Raw genomic sequence first — 16,855 nt, forward strand, 5'->3', positions numbered from 1 at the left:
GAGGACTTGAAACACTTAATAGACCGCGCGGAGCCCTCGCGGAGAAGGCGCGTGTGTTTTCCCCGGCGGGGTTCAACAGGACCGGGAGAGGCGGAACTAGACATTCCTGGGGCCTACGCCTCCGTCGCCTTTCATGACTTTTCATCTCTGGCAGCGTCTCCAAATAAGACTTCTGGTGGCCTCGCAGGCACAAGCTACCGCCGTGGTGGCTGCAGAAAGAAGAGCCTTTCGCGGTTTCGTGATTGTTTTTAAGGCACAAAAGTAGGATCAGTGATTCAGTCTGCTGGAGGAAGGAGCAGTGAGAAAGGAATTGAAAGTAATAGATGACGATATACATAGACATATCCTATGCCGTGTTGAAATAAATATACGTAACTTATTTTGGCCATATTTTATGGTTGGTAGCCTGTTTTCCCATGACGCCTGCAAGCTCCTTGATATCAGAAACAGGCCTTAAGAGTCGATGGAGGGGCGTCTGGGTGGCTCAGTCGGCTAAGCGTCCAACGTCGGCTCAGGTCATGATCTCACAGCCTGTGGGTTCGAGCCCCGCAACGGGCTCTGTGCTGACAGCTCGGAGCCTGGAGCCTGCTTCCGATTCTGTGTCTCCCTCTCTCTCTTCCCTTCCCCCACGCACGCTCTGTCTCTCTCTCTGTCAAAATTAATAAACATTAAAAAAAAATTTTTTTTTTTAAAGAGTTGATGGAATCATTCAAGAGTAACTAATGTTGCCTTGTAATTTGAAAGCGTGCTAGCTTGACGAAGCTTCAGAACGTACCATTATTTTCCTCTGGCTTATTTCTCAGAGGTAAGGATGAGACACATCAGGAGCGGGGGGATGGGAGGGAGGCAACATCTATTGCGACAATTCAAAGGCTATGTCCTGAGGAAGTAAACTTGTGTGCTCCTTGTTTAATACCAGGAATAGAATTAAATTTTAGTGTTGGCGCAAAAAAAAAAAAATGATATTAATGACTGTTTTTCAGTTATCACTTTTCTCCCTCTTGCACAAAAAAGTATTACTCAGAACTAGTTATCAGCAATAATAGAGTACCCATACAGAATATTCCATCCCTTCCTTCTAGCCACATTTAAAAAGGAAAGGCTGGGGTGCCTGGTAGCTCAGCCCGTTAAGGCTGGGACTCTTGATATTGGCTCTGGTCATGACCTCACCATTGGTGGGGCAGAGCCCCGCATCAGGCTCTCTGTTGAGAGTGCACAGCCTGCTTGGGATTCTCTCTCTGCCTCTCATGCTCGCTCTCTCTCTCTCTCTCTCTCTCTCTCTCAAAATAAATAAACATTTTAAAAAGTAAAGTCTGTAAATCATGCAGCTCTTCCCCTACTTGGAACGAGTACACACAGTCAATCAGAGAAGAGGCCAGAAAACCCTAATGGATGAATATTCGCTTTCTCAATCAGACAACACTGTACATGCAAATGCATTAGAATATCACCAAGGAGAAAATCTCACTGAGCTGGTGAGCACGATCCCCCAGGATAAATCCTCCACGCATAAATCCTTTGATAACCCCCGGGTCTACCTGCTTTCCTTATGCTCTCTCCTAGGGAGACAGGCAAACGTGATGTGGTACAGAGTTAAAGCCTTGAGGAAAAGAAAAGCCCCTAATGGAGGGGATTTCACAAGAAGTGAAGCAGATCTGGCTGGGAAAGGGGGCTGATCGTAAGTATCTTCGAACATCTGGAGTTCGAAGTATATTCAGGATACACTCTAAAGCGTTAGTCTGCATGGGAAATATAAATCTGGAACTCAAACAAGATGTCAAAGCTAAGGATATAGATTTAGAAATCATTTGTTTAATCATTCAGATAATATTTGTTAAACCCCTCCTCTGTGCTAGATGGACACATTTCTAAATGACGGGAATAAACAATGAACAAAACAAAGTCAACATCTCATGCTTGCATTCTAGGGAAGGAAGCCGATTAATAAATAGACAAAGGATATATGAATGCCTCCTATGGTGGCAGCCAAGTAGGGATAAGTACTATTTAAAGGTGGGGGGAGGGAGTTGGGGCAGGACAAGATAAGAGAGGAAAAGAGCTAAGATGGTCGTAGAACTTTCTAAATGACATGTGAGAAGAGGCCTGAATGAAACACAGGAGAAGGAAGTTATCCAGAAGGAGGTTATATGAGAAGGAAGGGGGACAGAGCAACACTTGTAGCCCGTGCATCCATCGTCTCTGACCTGGATTTGGGGTCATCCCTTCCTACTTGTTGCCTCCCCTCTATTTCTCTCCTCTCCAACCCATGCCCCAACTGGCCACAAAACCAAAGTTGGAACTGACGTCTGTTCTGTTTGCTGATAGCTTCCCAGAACCTAAAAGAGGTCCTCCCACAGAATAGGTGTGCAGTAAATATGAAGAAAGGAAGGAAGTATTGAGGGAGGGAGGGAGGGAGGGAGGGAAGGAGGGAAGGAAGGAAGGAAGGAAGGAAGGGAAGAAGGAATTACATAAAGGAAATGAGAGGAGAAAGAAAGGGAGGAAAAGGAATAAATAAATATCTGGAAAATACAGAAAAGTAGATAAAAGCTCAAACATTATACGTAATTCTAACACCCCAATACAAACAACATTTTTATGGCCATTAATTTAAGGGCTTTTTATATGATTACAGTAATACTATGGGTACACAGTGTTTTTCCAATTTTTATCACTGTAATAATTGTATTGCTAAGAATTGCCGAATTTTCCATTGAGAAGAAATATCTTAGGCTACTCAACCCTACTGATAAATACAAGGGCATTTTAATTTTTCAGAAGTGCACAGACCAATAAATATCTTTGTTCATGAACTTTCACCACTATTTAAGATGAGAAAGAAATTTGTAAAAATGATGCATTCCAGTAAATGTCTAGCTGAGCCCTAACTCATTCTGTAGGAGTATATTATAAAATTCAGAACAGCAAAAGCCAAAACCATAGTCTCTTCTTTTAGAATGAGTCCAGACACAATAAAAAAAAGGGGGGGGGGAGTCCTGGGACCATCCTTTCAGCCTATTTCAGTTGTAGAGACGAACAAATAAAATTATTTTATTGCACAAGCCAGATTCAGCAGGACAGAAGCAGAAAACAATGCTGTTGTCTCTCACGAGCCCTGTTTTAATTTGTCCTGGTGCTTATTTCTTTCTCTTTCCCTGGATGACAGAGGACGGCCGGGCTTGGACCCTAGATTCCCCATCACTCCCGGATGATAAAAATTCTCCAGTTCCTTCCAGTCCCTAAAATGACTCATCTTAGTAATTGAAAACCCTCTCCAGGGTAACAACCAAACCACCAGTCCAATGCAATGTAAAAAGTTCTGAAATAGTAACCGGGCTTTATTCCGGCTCACCAAGTCAACTGCAGTGTGGAAACGTAGCTCAAGGCTGAGCTAATTTCCCCTGAAACAACACTTTGTGGTTTTATGAAATGGAATGTGCCTGATAGCATGTCTTTGATCAGAGGGAAACAAGAAATTAGTCCCTTCTGGAGAATGTGCACCAGTTATGTAAAGACCGAAGAGTGACAAATCATTGTTCCTTTGTTTAATGAGTCAGCGTAAGGCTGTTTGGCTTGAAAATAAAAAGATGAGAATATTGTGGATATGTGAAGTCCTAGAAAAATGAGTAAAACCTTAAGCCAAACAGAAAAAGGAAAAAAATCTCTCAGGGAGAAGAAATAGGACCTCTAAAATCATGGGGTCAAAAAAACAGCAATAAAGCTGAGGCATCCCACGTAGCTTCCTATGATGGGATCCGAGGGGAGGATTCACGCAAAGGCACAGAAATGTGATCCGAGAGCATCTGCAGGGATGTCATGAAATCCTTACACTACATGTGCAGTTACATGAGAGGAATGGGAGCCACTTTCGGATTTGAATCAGGTTAGGTGATCTAATTTGCATTCTGGAAAGACTGAGGATGACTTGGAAGGAGGCAAACTTAAAATAGGAACAAAACCAAGAAAAAAATGCTATCTGTGAGATGAAAACCTTCAAGAACAGTATCAATCACGTGGATAAAGTGGATAAAGTGCCCGTAGGATTTGACAACGAGGAGGCCATTGTTGGTTGACCTCTATGCTCCAGAACCTGCAAGAATTTCCTGATGACTGTAGGATCAAGTTCAAGTTATCCTGCATGGATAAGGCCCATCACAACGGAGCCCTGGTCTACCTTCTCAAATTCCTCTGAGGCCATCCCACTGTCTGTCTCCATGACCAGATGATAGTAACACGTAAACGTTATGGAATATTTACTATGTGCCAAACACCTACTAAAATCCTTATGTGACTTAGCTCATTGGATCTTCCCCCCAAACCCTACAAAGTACATAAAACCTTAATTTCCAGGCAAGGAAAATGGAACCACACGCCTTACTTGTAGCTGCACAGCTGTTAGTGGGCGAGCCAACTCCGTGAGCCTGAGCCCTATCACTATTAAACTACAATATTCACAGAATACAATCACTTCACGTGGCCTCGCTGCCCCCTGCCTGCACTGTCCTCACCTACGTGCAGTCCCCTTCCCATCACCTTCCATCTGATAAATCTCTAAGTCGTCCTCCAAGATTGACTACTTGTCCCAGCTTCCCCCGTCTCTTCCGGGCTCCTTCTTTCTGCATAATGTGTACGCTGCGTATTCGCTGTTGGTATTATAGCACATATCATGTTTTTTAGCAACTATGACTCATTTTTATTCGTTGCAGTGGGAGCCCCATTGCACTCCTCTTGGTACCCCAAGGGCCTAGTACAGAATACTAGTCCGTGACTGTTGCTAAGATGTTTGAGACGAATGAACGGGCTGCATATAGGGAAATAGCAACTTCACTCCTAACACCAATCAGGCTTTGTTTTGTTTTGTTTTGGGGTCTGTTCAAAATGCTTTGGGCTGCAAGTAACTGATTCCCCAACTGATAATGGTTTGTTTTTCTCACGGGTCAGGAAGTCTAGAGGAATGCCATTGTTCACCAATCTCAAGAGTAGCATTCCAGTGATGTTTTGGGACTTTCCTTCCTCGTCGTAGAATGGCTCATCCAGGTCTAATACTTCCATATTCAATGTAGGAGGACGGGAGAAAGGGAGAAAGGGAAGAAAACAGTTTTACCTCTTTTATCAGAAAAACAAGAATGTTCCCACAGACTTCTGCTTCTCATTGGCCACCCCTAGCTGCAAGGAAGGCGGGCAAAACCAAGCCTCTACAATAGAAGGTTCTAGAAGGAGAATAGGGATTTGCAAGTGACTGTTGGGTCGGCCTACAACACTATCTACAACATTGCTCTAATATGCATAGCAAATGTATTTTTTCTAATGTTTATTTATCTTGAGAGAGACAGAGACAGAGAGCAAGCAAGGGAGGGGCAGAGAGAGAGGGAGACACAGAATCCGAAGCAGGCTCCAGGCTCTGAGCTGTCAGCACAGAGCCCCATGTGGGACTCGAGATCACAGACTGTGCAAGATCATGACCTGGGCTGAAATCCGACGCCCAACTGAGTCACCCAGATGTCCCGGCAAATTTATTTCCAAAGTGTCTACAGAAATATTGGAAAACGATGTAACGGGTAAGTTTTTCATAGCCTGATTAGTGACATACCAAGGCACATCTTTTGAAAGGATAGTAGGAGAAGTGTTTCATGCAACTAATCTTTCTCTGCCTTGGGATGGGGATTTGGGTAAATCCTATGATTTTTCTGTTCACTTTTCTATAATGACAGTCCCTAAAGTCATTTTAAGTTACAAAACAGAATTTCAATTCTCTCATTGGGATAAGTTCCAGGCAAAATCATTAGATACGATTTCAACCTTCCGTCTTCATTCAAAGGTCACCTTCCTCTTTCTGTTGCCATCACCACCCCACGCTAAGTAAGACCCATTGTCAGATGCCGCCCACCTTCCAGGAGGCGAAAACTGTGGAGCCAGGAGAAGGCAGGAGGATGGGCTGTTCGTTGGCCGTGTGGATCTGAGCCCTACGGGTCTGGCAGGTGATTAAGCTCACCAATTCTCCCGTGGGACTCTTGGGGAAGTCCTGTCACTGGGGACCCCAGCGGGAGTGGGGGGCGGGCAATGCCTCTCTCCCCTGAGTGATCACTCAGGACTGCTTCCACAACCTTCTGAGTCCACACCACCTCCCACTCCTTGCTGTTCTGGCCTTACCTCAAGCAAACCGCATCGAAGAGGCCCCGACCTGATGCTGTCCCACATAGTTCAGGTGTGTTCTATGGAAAATTCTCTCCTATCCCTTGCCCAGCAAGCTTGGGCAGTGCAGGCCAGAGACCACGATGGCCGCCTGCTGCCTCAGAGTGCTTGGTCCCCAGGCCTGAACTGGCCTTGAACCCAGTCCCAAGTTCTTCCTGTGGTTCACCAGGCTTAATGTAAAGGAGATAAACCCCTCTAATCCTGTCCACTTGGCAACATCTTTCTCCAAAGAAATCGATAGCAAACTTCTCTTCCCTCCCTATACTCTCACTAAAGGGGATCACACAACAGGTCCTGAGCCTCTTTGTAATTGTATATGAGGGCACGTCTGTCCCCCAAACACTTTCCAAACTGAGGTAGGAAGCACTTACTTTTAAGCACTTTTTTACCTTCAATACGCATCAGCCATCGGAATAATTCAAATTGCATTCACAGAGACCAACAGAAAAAAACACATGAATAGCATGTCAATCAAAAGAATATATACGCGAGACGTGCATCATTATATATTCATCAATTCAAAATTCAAACACCACAGTATACCAGAACCATGGCAGTTAAACAAAACACCAGCTCCTATGAGGCTCCCATTCATAATAGGGAGGCAGAAAATAAATAAATACACAGACATATAATATGCAAAGCAGAAATAAGGCCTATGATGAAACATGGTGGGCAAGGGACGGAACATGGCATGGGCTGGGATGCTGTCATCTGAGAACGGAACCGAATATGCAAAGTGAAAAAGCATAGAGAAGGAAGCCTCGGGATGAAGCTGGTGATTGAGAAAGCAACCCTTACCCAAAGGCAAAGTGTATGATCTCTTCCCCATAAAAAACAAAATTTGCTACTCTAGTTCACTCTGTTTAACTCACCTCACCTTATTCCCATAACTCTGCTTCAAATATTTTAAATTAAGAAAGTACTCATCAGAATCCTAAGTATTTCACCCACTACAAATTTCTAAATGGAGTATCTCTTCTAAAGCCAATTAAACTATTAAAATGAGGTATTCATCCAAATGATGAATATTTTGTTTCATATTGGTTTTCTCAAGCTTATTTATTAATTTTGAGAGAGAGAAAGACAGCATGCGTGCGAGTAGGGGACAGGGAGAGAGATTGGGAATCCCAAGCTAAGAGCACGGAGCCTGACACGGGGCTTGGCTGCATGAACCATGAAATCATGACCTGAGCCCACATCAAGAGTTCAACCAACTGAGCCACCCAGGCGCCCTTATTTAATATTGGGGTTTTTTTTTCATGTTTATTTATCTTTGAGGGAGAGACAGAGAGACAGAGACAGAGACAGAGTGTGAGCAGGGGAGGGGCAGAGAGAGGGAGACACAGAATCTGAAGCAGGCTCCAGACTCTGAGCTGTCAGCACAGAGCCTGATGCGGGGCTCGAACTCACGGACCGTGAGATCATGACCTGAGCTGAAGTCTGAAGCTTAACCAACTGGGCCACCCAGGTGCCCCTGATATTGGTTTTATTTTTTAAATCTTTTTTTAATGTTTATTTTTGAGAGAGAGAGAGTGCAAAGTGTGGGAGGGTCAGAGACGGGGAGAGACACAGCATCTGAAGCAGGCTCCAGGTTCTGAGCCATCAGCACAGAGCCCGACGGGGAGCTCGAACTCACGAACCCCAAGATCGTGACCTGAGCTAAAGTGGGATGCTCAACCGACTGAGCCACCCAGGCGCCCCTTAACATTGGTTTTAAATTCACTCAGTGAGACTTCAAGGCGAAGCACTTCGTCTTTGTCAATTTTCGTACAAGCGGCCGGTGGGTGCACCACGTTGTGTGTGCAGTGGTGAGTGTGTATGTTTGGGCGTGTGGAAGACAGCCGCTCCTGCTGTTTAACATGCCGTGAGTCTCTGTGCAACTGAATCCTAATGCACGGTCATCACTGATGGAAGCAGGACTCCCCACTGTCTGTACCCAGAGACACTGAGCAAGTGAAGGGAGGAAACTTACCTCCCTGCTCATCTCCCACACGACCTAAGACGCCCAGTGCGGTTGTGGCAGGATGTCCCAGCAAACAGGGGAAAGGTGGCAGGTGGCACCCAGACCCATGACATCCGGGCTAGACGGCGTTGTTGATAACGCTGTTACCTCCGCTGGCAGAAAGCCGCACGTCTGCAGGCTCCTGTCTAGACCCTTCTTCCCTCTGGAGCCTTCCTTCCTTCTTCTCTTCCTTACCCCTGTAGTTACCGACCCGGCTCGGTGTGATAAGCCCCTTCCAGCGCAGCCTTCTGTCCGATTTTGTCAGGCTGGCCCTTCAAGGTCATGGTAAGACCTTGGCCCAAGTCAGGCTCGTGGGCGTTCCCCCCGCTCTGCCTTTCTGCTTTCTTAGGGCACCCCCACCCTTCCCCCGCTACCGCCTCCGGCCCTCCCGCCACCCAGCTGCTCTGGTAGTATCATCAGCCTCCTCCTCTTCCCGCTCCTACACCTTTCTAGAAACATCCACTCATGTACAAATTCTGTTTTGACAATTTTGCGCTCAGCACGTGACTGCGCGGGAAATGACGACCCAAAGTCCGAATACAAACGTGACAGAGGATCGCAGGTGGCGGTCAGGGTCCTGGGGAAGGTGTAGCTACCAAACACAGGGGCAAAGTCCAGATAAAATGGTGGGCTGCAGATGGAAATTCCTGTACCGATGGCTTCCCACGTCACTGAAAGGTAAAGTGAGGGTCCTCGGCGAGCAAGGCCTTAGTGGTCAAGCCCCCTGTCCCCGGGCTCGTCTCCTCCTCGCTCGTTGTCCCGCTAGCCCCTGCTTCCTCTCCCTCTTGCTCATTCCACCGCAGCCCTCGGCACCCTTCAGTCCTGAACACGGAGCCACACTCCCTGCCCCAGGGTCTTTGCACATGCTGTCCCCCCGGTTCGGCGTGATCTTCGTGCAGATGTCATTTCTTACTCCCTCACCCCCTTTCTGTCTGCACTCAAACGTCCTCTTTCTCAGGATGCCTTCCCAAACACCCTGTACAAAATAGCAACACGCCCCATGCCCCCCCCCCCCCTTGATCCCTCTCTACAGCACCCATGACCATCTGCTACATACTTAGTAGTTTATCCGTTCGGTATCTATCTCAGCCCAATGTGTTGTCCACTCCGTGAGAGCAAAGCCATCGTCGGTTGAATTCAGTGCTCTCTTCTCAGCATGAGAGGGGTTCAGCCATGCCACAGGCACTCGGGAAATATTGTTGAACATACGAATGGACGAACGCTCGCTCTACGGGCATCCTGGACCCCGGGCCGATGCCCGGGGTATCTGTTCCCCCACACCCCCCACCCTCGTTCCGAGCTTGGCTTCCAGCCCCTGCCCCCAGGGCTCCGGCACCGCCAGGCTCACTGCAGCCACAGCTGGGGCATGGCTCTGACCATGTCCTGCCTTATGCGGTGGCTGTCCCCCGGCCGCACCCCTCTGGCCAGCAGCTCTCCACTGTGCCCCAGGGAGCCCGTGACCTGCTGTCCCACACTCACTCTGCAGGTGCCAGCTGACCCCAACTCACAGGTCACTTAGCAGGACAGGTTCTGCCACTTTGGCTTCCTTCCCAGGATGCGTAACCACCAGCGGATGGGGAGGACAAGGTCACCTTCACGTTTTACTCCCTTGATGGAGATTCTCGCGTCTGCGTGAGAACCCACAGCGGAAGCATTCAGGAAACCTGTGCCTGGGGTTTAAGGTGGAGAACGTACATCCTGATGACTCTCGCTGAGAGACGTTCCTAAGAGACGCATCTCTGTAGGAGAGACCGGTTTTGTCGCACCAGACACTGCCGGCTCTTGCATCGTGCTCTCCCTAGGTCCTCCTAGGGGCCCCAGAGTCCCTTCCCGTCTGCAGACACGTCCTGCGCCTGCCCCCGTGCCAGTCCCACCGGAAGGGAGGGAGTCCCAAAGCCCCGGGGCACGTTAACAACCCCCTGCAGTGGGTGTATCACTAAACGACACTCTTCGCTCCCCGATACCGCAACGTGTACTGTCTCAGCCTCAGCTAGAGCGAGCCCTCCACCGCCAGTTTGCACCCACCCCCCCCCACAGCTCCCATCTTGTGCTGAAAAATCTGTCCACTCCTGGAACACAGCATCCTCAGCGAAATGAGCCGAGCACTCAGGACCACACGTTACAGGCTTCCGTTTGTATGAAACGTCCAGAGGCAGCAAACCCACAGACACAGCAGGTTGTCAGGAGCTGGGGAGGGGGGCGGTCAGGAGTCATGGCCAACGGGCTTCTCTGGGGGATGCTGAAAATGGTCTGGAATAGTGACACATCCTGGTGAGCATCCTAGAAGCCACTGAATTGGACCCTTTCAAGTGGTGAACTGTCCGGTAGGTGAATTTCAGCTTCCGAAGAAAACTAATACGAGCATTGCAGTTGATGGAATACATCGCTGTACCGCCGCGTGTAGAATCCCTCTGGGCACAAAAATTCTTTAATGCAGCTACCTTGACCTTCCCGGTGGTTTATCGAACTGTCTTCTCGAGATGGTCTCCGTCGCTTTCCAGAACGGTCAGAACAGACGGCTCTGTGCCGAAGACACGCACAAACAAGACACGACGCAAACTCCCTGTCGGCTCATCCAAGTTCTCCTTCTCGCCCTCACCTCTCACTGGCTCCTGGTGACTTCCCCCACCTCCCACCTACCTCGCCACGCCGCGCTCCAGCCTCCTCAAATTAACCCTCTGGGCCCTTCGTGTAGCCTCCTTCCCCCCTCCATGTCCACTCCACCTTCGGACCCCACCTTCTTCAGGGAGCCCGATGCTTCACAAGGCAGCACAGCCACGAGCCTGTCTTCTACCTTCTCCATCCCTCACGTCATTTGCGTCTCCTCCCCGAGCTCGCGAGGTCAGGGCACCGGGGTCCTGAGCTCCACTTTCAAAGCCTTATGCAGAGTAACCTCTCTAAGGGAAAAGGAGGTCTTCAGCCGGCACTGCAGGTGGCTCAGGCAGAATTTATCCAGCCCCACGTGAGGCCCAACAAGTCAGACAAATGACAAAACTTCCCTTTTTTTGTGCCGCTGTAGACACAATTGCTTGCCTTCTATTTTTAGTTACATTGGACGTGCTCTGGGAAATGAGGTCATGCTTCTGAATTAACATTCCTGCCTGTTCTGCTTCCAATGAGGGTACTACGAATTCCCCAAAGTGCCGTCAGAACGATGAGAAAATCGGCTGGTCCAGGCTTTCTTTCCCTGATGCTTTTGCATCCATACCGCTAATGGGAATAAGGGCTAGTTGCCGGGTTGCCAAAAATCCTAGGTGATTCACAACCAGCTTTGCCAAAGCAAAATTAACCAGTAGGGGCCTTGTGTGCAGTCACGCGTACATACACCCGTTGACTGACCCAAACGGACGTCGCATTAGAAAGGAAAAATAAAATAAAAGGACTCGGCCCCCTGGATGTCAGAGATGACACAGCTTGAGCTACATTCACCATTTTGAGGACGACTAGAACCACATGTGAATTCCTCTCAATTCTGAATCGCTCTTCCTTCCATGGTGACCTCTGGTTAAACATCCTCTCCTGGAACATTTTGTAGAAAGCACGGAGGCAGCGTGAGCCGACTAGAGCAGTATGCACGTTGATATAAATGTGCTGCTTGTTAATAATTAGAAACTTTGAATGGAGTCTCAGCCCCAGACACGATAGCAGGAAATTCTTGATACAAAGCTATCCCCTTATAAAACTAAACAAGTTGAGGGGCGCCTGGGTGGCACAGTCGGTTAAGCGTCCGACTTCAGCCAGGTCACGATCTCGCGGTCCGGGAGTTCGAGCCCCGCGTCGGGCTCTGGGCTGATGGCTCGGAGCCTGGAGCCTGTTTCCGATGCTGTGTCTCCCTCTCTCTCTGCCCCTCCCCCGTTCATGCTCTGTCTCTCTCTGTCCCCAAAATAAATAAACGTTGAAAAAAAAAAATTAAAACTAAACAAGTTGAACACAGAAAAGGAAATGGTAAGGGCAACAAATACCACAGTTCATTTCTTCCTTTTTTCTGCCTCTCCCGCCTACGGTTCTTCTTCCGGTCAGTTGGCTTTCCTTCTTCTACTTGTCCTTTGTTTTCCCGCGTTGTTGTCCTTCACTTTCTGCCCTTCTCCATCCTCTGCCCCTCGTGTGGGGGCAGTGAATTGAGGGTGAGCCTCCCCCACCCCCCTACCTCACACCTGCCAGCCCGGGGGGATTGACACGCGTCGGAGCTCACTTTCCCACCTGCCCACTGGACTGATTGTCAGGTTACTGTCGGGTGAAATGGGGCACCTGGGAGGTGCTCATTTATTCATCTGAAAAGAAGCGTAGCATCCACGGTGCCCCGGGCACTGGTATCAGGCTAAAAGAGCACGTTCCTGCCTAGGGGGCTTGTCACCTCCCGGGAGCAGCAATCAGGCAGAAATTGCAAGATGGCGGCCTCCACCCCCCTTTTCTTTTTCTCACCCCCAGTCTTTCCCTTCACGCTTCTCTCTTGCTTGGGCATCTGAATGGCCAAAATCAACATTGACGGGGCTTTCCTGGACCAGCACCATGGTTCGTGAGCCAGTCAGGAAAGAGACTGCACTCCTGGTGGATTTTATATCTGGAATGAAATCTGTTTCGTTTTGTTCTTTCTTCCCCCATTATGTTCGTGCCCACGCACACCGCAGAGTTCAGCTTCCAGGCAGATCTATCGAAGACACCGGTGGTGGCTTACGGCCCAGTTAGGGCACACTTCAGGTCCTCTACATCTTTCCTGCGCGTGAACAAAGTCCCAGTCGAAGGTGGTCCTGGCATTCCCTTCCCCCGCATCCTCATTTGTCTGTGCGTGTTTGTAGAAATGATTTGTCTTTCCACCTCTTCAGACCTTCCCGAGGAAGGACAGTGCAGACAGAATAACTATCACCAGCACACTCCCACCACTCTCAGGGGCCAGGAGCTGTCCTTTGATCACCGCTTGCTTCTTCTCACGGGAGGGCAATGACAGGCTATTCCCATAGCTAACACCTCCCTCCCAAGTATATTTGTATTTTAACAGGGGACTCTTCATTTCTGCTGCTGGGTGGGAACTGGGTTCATCTTTGGGGAAGTTTAGTCACCCGATTCCCCCTGAAGTCGTATCTCGAGGATAGCTGCTCATTTTCAGTAGCAATGACGATGGTGAGAAACTCAAAACAAGGTCTAATAATAATCCCTGCCATTAATTAAGTACTTACCAGCCACCAAGTGCTTATTTAAATCTTCACTAAAACTCTATGAGGCATTTTTATTACTATTTTATTCCAAAGGATGATGAAAGATTCAAAAAGGTCATAACTGCCCAAGACCACACACAGGGCCAACATCTAACCCCACTCGAAGTGAACCCCAAACCTGGGTTTTTAATCACTGTCCACATCCCCATACGGGGTTGTTACTGACAGAACTAGAGATGTTTATCCTGGAGAAAAAAAAAAAAAAAAAAAAAAAGACTCCCAGGGACGTCTTATGCTATCTAAATAGAGGAACGTTTTTCATGTATAAATATTTCTGTGGCTCCAGAGACAGACAAATTTGGGGTTCACTCTGATGAAACATATCCCAACAACTAGAACAATTGTCATTTTTATTCATTTACCACCAACTACCTGTCAAATCCACATCCACCATTATATTCACTCCCCCCATGTACCTACAAAGAAGACATCATCCACACTTAGAAGTCACAGAAGATAAATAATCTGCCTCAGGTTTCCTTGCAAATGCAAGTGTCAACATTGGAATTCAGGTCTCTGCTCAATTTCCCTTATTCTGTGCTGCTCTCCAGAATTGAGTGAGGAGGAAAGGCTTTGCTTGAGATTTTAAAAACCGTGCATGATCAGCATGCCCTGGAGACCTCAAGGTCCTAGGTTCTCTTCTTTAAAAAAAAAAAAAAAAAGTTTATTTATTTTTGAGAGAGAGAGAAAGCACAGGGGAGGAGCAAAAAGAGAGGGAGACAGAGGATCCAAAGTGGAATCCATGCTGACAGCAGAGAGCCCAATGCCAGGCTCGAACTCACAGGCTGAGCTGTGAGATCATGACCTGAGCTGAAGTTGGACGTTCAACCAACTGAGCCACCCGGGGGCCCCTAGGTTCTCTTCTAAGAGCTGATCACGGTCTTGTATTTCAAACAGATGGCAATTTTACAGGCTGGCCAGATGTAGGCGCGTGTTAGCTCTCACACATACACACGGGGGAACAATTCTAAACATAAATTTACAAGCATGAATTACACAATGAAGATATAGACATTCGGCCAAAAAGGGGAGATTTTACAAATTAACTACGTCCTTTCAGTTAGTCATTTAAAACACACTCCGCTTTATTGAATGGTATCTCAAATAGAATCCTGAACATAATTCGATTAAACTAACATCCTGTAGTCATAAGTACGTGAGAAACAGTTTATTTATGAAACATAAATGGAAATCTTATCGATTTTTGGCCTATTTTGACTACTTCCTGCTTATATTCACTAAAGATTTTGAAAAACAAAAAAACACGTTCTTATGAATCCCATTCCTAAACATCTGGGCTCAGAGTGGTATGGCCAATGAGGAGTTCAAAGGGTGAATTATTTTATCTCTGTGCAAAGCCAATGCCATAACTTGGAAACCACACATCTGTGAATTTGTGAGAAGGAAGACTGTATTTTTTTCCATTTGCTTTATAGTAAAAGAGGAGAGCCTGGACAGTCTTCCTCACCCAGAGGGTTTATAAATGGCCGCACACACATGCTGTCTTAGGGAACAATTATAGCGGCTGGCAGGAAGCCTCTACTGGAGGGGACACAAAGAAAATGCTAGTTAGAAATAGGTCAAGGGAGTTGTTTAAGGACAGTGACAGTGAATCCATTAAAAACCAAAACAACTGAATTTTACACGAGCGCTACAATCCAATAGAAGCTTCATCTATTAAAATTCTACATTTTGCTCATTTCCCAAACCATTTCAAATTTTCTCTTGATAGGATCTCGTTGGATGAATTAAATTGTTAGACGCTGGAAAAATGAAGATGTCTGCTTACTCACTGCTTATAAAAGTGAATATTTCTTAAGTACCAAGGACAAAATTTTTAAATAAGGAAAGCATAGATAATATTCAAATGTACATTTTTTTTCAGAAGCCACCCAAATCGGAACTTAAGTTCATCCAAAACAAACCAAATGATTGCTCACTATTTACATCCTCTTTATAAATATAATGGCTAAGTAACTGACATATAAAACTCATCAATTAGAAAACTATTTAGGGCAATTGAATATGGTTCAGAAAATGTATTTTTTTTTAATTTTTTAATGTTTATTTTTGAGAGAAAGGGTAGACAGAGCATGAGTGGGGGAGAGGCAGAGGGAGAGGGAGACACAGAATCTGAAGCAGGCTCCAGGCTCTGAGTTGTCAGCACAGAGCCCGACGTGGGGCTCGAACCCGCAAACTGCAAGATCATGACCTGAGCTGAAGTCGGATGCTTAACCGATGGAGCCACCCAGGCGCCCCAGGAAATGTATTTTTAATTGCATTGGTAATTAAAATTTTATGTGTGTTTGTCTTTTAAGTCTTTGGTCACCTTCTTGTTTTCTAAACATTTTCCTTTTTTGAGTAAATAACCTGCAGATATCGTAAATATAAGACAAATATTCCAAAAAGGAAATATTGCTTATTCTCTGCAAACCCTGCACCTACGCGTCCAATCAGCTGCCACGTCTGAGTGCCCCATCACACTAGCTATCTTTGAATCCGTTCCTTCCTGGTGTTCATATTAGTTTGGGCTTTCCTCTCTCTTGCTCAGACCATGAGGTCAGGGCCCTAACTTTCCTCACTGCCCCCAAATCCTTTCCTTTCAGTCAATCCTTCACAGTGCCATTGAGTTATCCTAGAATGGAGTATGACAAAGCCTCTCCCCTTCATGATGATGTTCAGTACTTCAAGTTACCCGCATGATCAAGGTCAAATGCTTCAAAGACAGGCTCACTTTCTAGCCTTGTCCCCTCCCCTCCTTCCTGAACATCCCCCCCCAACCCCGCCACCAAGAACGCTGCAGGCACGTTCACGTCTTCATACTTGTTTTTGCACATTTCCCGCACATTCTGTTTCCTCCCACAGCATCTGCCTCCTCCCTACCTCTTAAACTCAGTACCCATCCTTGGTGGCCCAGCTCAAATGCCCTTCCAGTTGTGAAACTTTTCCCTCTCGACCCAACACTGCCTAAGGAAAAACAGGAATGGGGCCATGACAAATAAGGCTTTCGGGCCCTTTCTTATTCTCTTATAAGAGTTTTAATACCGTATACTTACATGGCCGCATCCCACTCTGGAGACCAGGAACCTTTTAAGAACAGAAAGCTGGTGTCAGTATCCCTCATCCACCCCCCCCCCCCAGAGACTGGCACACAATCCAGCCAGTGCTTATGGGGTGAGTGAGGACCGACGAAGGTAAGCTGGGCAATTGCAAGCTCTTTCTCTGACCGGCTGATGAAGAGCCAGAACCTTAGACTCGGACCGTGCATCGGGGAAGCACTGATCTTATATTGAAGCTGTTAAGTGCGTGAACGGGGGACGTTGGAAACACTCCTTCACATTTTAGGGGGCAGCTATAAAACACTTGAGAGATGGGAAGAACCTGATAATCACGACTACCCAGACCCTACCCGTCCGTCGATGCCCCGCCAGCAGAGCAGGAGGCTTCC

The 16,855-nt window shown here is 47.2% G+C and overlaps 1 protein-coding gene across 3 annotated transcripts in view; it reads right to left on the reverse strand.

Annotated features, from left to right (window-relative positions):
• SACS (sacsin molecular chaperone) overlaps nt 1-16,855 on the reverse strand; it is an 86,764-nt gene that overhangs the window by 42,555 nt on the left and 27,354 nt on the right. The window lies entirely within an intron of this gene.

The sequence above is a fragment of the Herpailurus yagouaroundi genome, unplaced genomic scaffold, assembly GCF_014898765.1.
Source record: "Herpailurus yagouaroundi ecotype Mexico unplaced genomic scaffold, PumYag 197, whole genome shotgun sequence".
Lineage (NCBI taxonomy): Eukaryota > Metazoa > Chordata > Mammalia > Carnivora > Felidae > Herpailurus > Herpailurus yagouaroundi.